A 3,649-nucleotide genomic window follows, 5' to 3' on the forward strand; every position below is an offset into this window, starting at 1 on the left:
GCGCACACCCTCCCCGCGGGGGGGTGTGGTGCGTGTGCAATGCCAGGGCACATCCGAACCCGGCCCTGCGGCGGCACGCAGGTGCAAGTTTCTCCGCAGAGGCGAGAAACTTGCGGGAGCGGAGGGGAGCGGGGGGGGGGGAGCGGGGGCGGGAGGGGAGCGGAGCGGAACGAGGCGGGAGGGCGGAGCGCCGCGCCGCCATCTTTAGTGTGGTCGTTCCGGTCCTGGCGGCGCCATCTTTACTGTGGGCTTGGCGAACTTCCGGGCAGGGGCGCCATCTTTAGTGTGGTCGTTCCGGTCCTGGCGGCGCCATCTTTACTGTGGGCTTGGCGGACTTCCGGGACGGGGCCTTGGAGGACTTCCGGTCGCTCTCTACTTCCGGTGACCGAGTTTACCCAAATTAGCGTCCCTCCTGGCTAATTTCTGCGCTTTCACCCCCAAAAAAATCTTCATGTTATTCCCCCCACACACACCCCGGGAGAGACGGGAGACCGCCAGTCCCGCCCTGCCGCCGGAACCGGCCCTTAACTCGAGCAGGGAGAGCTGCACCGGCACGAGAGCCACTGCGCATGCGCCGCCGGTCCCGCTCCTGCCTGCCCTTACTTACCACGTGATCGCCGGCGTCTTGCCAACGACTGCGCACGCGCCGGCGTCGCCACCTCGGCTCCCCCCCCCAGCCCGCCGCCCGACCGCCCGGCTTCGCTTTCTTACTGCGGCTCCCCCTCCACTTTTTCGGCTCCCTGGGGTTCCCTCACCCACATTTTCGGGTCCCATTCTCACTATTTAGGGGTGATGACCCCGCAATTTACGGTTCGGGGGGGGGGAGGAGAGGAAACGGGGTGCCCAAGAAGGGGTTTCTTTTTTTTTTTTTTTTTTTTTTCTCTTTTATTTCATTTTCATTTTATTTCCTTTTTAGGTTTTTTGCCCCCTTTTTTTTTTTTTTAATTTTCTTTTCTATTTTATATTTCCTTTTTTATTTCAGTTATTTTTTATTCCCTTTATTTTTCATTTGCTCTCCCAGTGCTCCCCAGGAAACACCCAGTGCTCCCCAACAACCCTCAGTAACACCCAGTGCTCCCCAGTGCACCCCAGTAACACCCAGTGCTCCCCAACAACCCCCAGTAACACCCAGTGCTCCCCAGGAAACACCCAGTGCTCCCCAACAACCCCCAGTAACACCCAGTGCTCCCCAAAAATTGACCCAAAACCGACCCCAATCACCCCAAAAGCTGACCCAAAACTGACCCCAAAACCCCACCCCAATCATCCCAAAAGCTGACCCAAAACTGACCCCAATCATCCCAAAAGCTGACCCAAAACTGACCCAAATCACCCCAAACTGACCCCAAAAACTGACCCAAATCATCCCCAAAACTGACCCAAAACTCTGCATTTATTTGGCATCATTTCCTCTCAAAAACAACATCTTCAATTTAGTTGATTGCTAAAGCCATCATTTTAAAATCATCTCAGGAATCAAAAGGGACTGGAAAACACACACAAATCATTCCTGCACCCACCAAATCATTAGGAATTGGAACCCGATTCCCTCATCTCTCTCCTTGTTCTTCTTGGCTGGAAAACCTGATGATCCCTGCTGGCTATTTTTAGGCTGCTTTTCTTCCACAGCTCCTTTCCTCCCGGCTGAAACCTCCTGGCATATTCGGGGCTTATCAGGATATATTTGCTGCTTTCTGAACAGAAGCACACAAAACGCATTGAAGCCAAAGAAAATGACAAACCAGAAAAAAAAAAAGAGCCAAAAGAAATGCTCTGCCTGCCTTGGTACGCTCTCTGCTTGATCATTCCAAAGGAGATTCTCCACGGATCAGAAGCAATTACCAATCATTTTTCCTCTGTAACAGTTAATGAAGGACTTGGGTTTCTGTTGAGGGGCTGGACATGTCCAGTGAGGGTTCAGGGTCTGGTGGGTTGTTTATGGTGGATCCTGACCGGCCCAGGCCAAACCCAACCACCCCCATCGCTGCTCCATCCCACATGGAGAATATTGATACTGTCTAGAAATACTCCCCTTCCCTGCTACTCCATCCTTCTTTACACATCCGTGGAGCAGGTTTTCTCCACCCTTTGTTCCCAGCAACAGCTCTGCAGCCCAAATCCCAGCTCCCACAGACACAAACTAAACACACCTAAGGCGATGGTTCCATCAGCACCTGGAATTCCAAGCTCCCCGTTCCCTGGAATGCTCATCCCAACACTCACAGCAATCTCACCTCAGCCCACAGGCTCTCTGTCCTCAGAGGCAAACACAGCCTGCTCTGGCACTGCGTTTCCTCTCATTCCTGGTCTCCTGCAAACCCCCAGGGAAATCCAATCCCTCAGACCCTGCACCCCTGGACACGAGGGGAACTAGAGTTTGACCCGGATCCCAGCGCTCTGGACAAGTGTGTTCCCAGGAGCACAGGCCTGTGGCTCCATCCAGCCCATCCATCCCTCCTTTCCCTCCAGGGAGTCCCAAACCCTCCCCCAGCTCCACAGCATCTGTCCCCCGGCCCAGCCCAGCTCCAGGCTCTCCCCCAGCGCTGTGTCAGCTCCAGCCCTGGCAGAGCTGCAAACACCCCCCAGCTTGGCCCCCCGGGCTCCTGAACCCCCAAGCCAAGGCTCAGGCTCACCAACAGGGACCAACCTGGCCCACTCAGCACAGCCCAACCCCACAGCTCAGGGATCCCACGCTCACCTGGCCCTTTGCCCCTTCCTCTCCACCCTTCCCAGCACGGCAAGGACCAGCCTGCAGTGGAAACAGAGCCAGTGCCCAGGGAGCAAATGCCAACAGCCAGGAGGAGAGAAACGTGTCCCTCTGACTTACCCCACCCCACGGGCAGCACCAGGAGCCCCCAGCGCCGGTCGGTGGGGCTGGAGCCTGTTGCTTTGGCTGCTCACACCCCAACACATTTGGCATTGCTGGACCCAAGTCAATGATTTTCCCTGTCCTGAAAGAGAGAAGAACAAGAAAATTAAGTGCACTGGGGAAGTCAAAGGCTCTTGGCTTTCACCCTTCTCTTCTGATTACTCGCTACAGGCGTTTCTTCCCTAAAACTTGCTCTTACCCCCGCCCCGGCCGGTCCCCGCCCCTGCCCTGCCCGGCGGCCCCGAGCGCTCCAGGCCCGGCCCGGCCAACGCCTCGCTCTGCGCAGGCGCCGCTTCCCAGCCCGCCCCGACCGCCGGGCGCCGCCTCGCAGTCGCCGCCTGGCGGACACGGCCGGGAACGGCACTGCAGCCGCGCCCCCCCCTTGCGAGGCCCGCGGCGCCTTTCGCGAGTACGGGCCTTTCTTCCCTAAAACCTGCCCTTCCCTAGGAAAAGCCGGGCAATTCACAGAGTTGCTGTTTTTATCCCGGCTTCCCAAAGGACTTCTCTCTCCCGGCGGCAGCAGCAGCAGCAACGCTCCCCGGGAAGCCCCGACCGAGGTTGGGAATTGACACACAACAAGCCAAGAGCATTAACTCGGCCCCAAAACACTCCCCAACAGACCAATTTACAGTCCCCTTTGCCTCCTCCCCCCCGCGCAGGCCCAGGCTTTGGGATTCCAAGGCAAAGCCCGAGAGGCCCAGAGAGCAGCAGCCCCTCAGCCCCAGCACGGCCTCCCCCGGGCTCCCCCGGCCGGGAACCGGCCCAGCCAGCCCCTGCTGT

The 3,649-nt window shown here is 57.7% G+C and overlaps 1 long non-coding RNA gene across 2 annotated transcripts; it reads right to left on the bottom strand.

The window, feature by feature from the left end:
* Window positions 1–1,432: 1,432 nt before the first annotated feature.
* LOC135410713 (uncharacterized) lies at window positions 1,433–3,062 on the bottom strand. 2 transcript variants are annotated; one of them, XR_010428834.1, is made up of 4 exons: window positions 2,828–3,062; window positions 2,235–2,354; window positions 1,782–1,856; window positions 1,433–1,694 (listed from the first exon to the last, which is right to left on the bottom strand). It is a non-coding gene; the product is annotated as an uncharacterized LOC135410713 (long non-coding RNA). The 2 variants fall into 2 exon arrangements; XR_010428835.1 differs by lacking the exon at window positions 2,235–2,354.
* Window positions 3,063–3,649: the final 587 nt, after the last annotated feature.

This window comes from Pseudopipra pipra, chromosome 3 (assembly GCF_036250125.1).
Source record: "Pseudopipra pipra isolate bDixPip1 chromosome 3, bDixPip1.hap1, whole genome shotgun sequence".
Taxonomy (NCBI): Eukaryota; Metazoa; Chordata; class Aves; order Passeriformes; family Pipridae; genus Pseudopipra; species Pseudopipra pipra.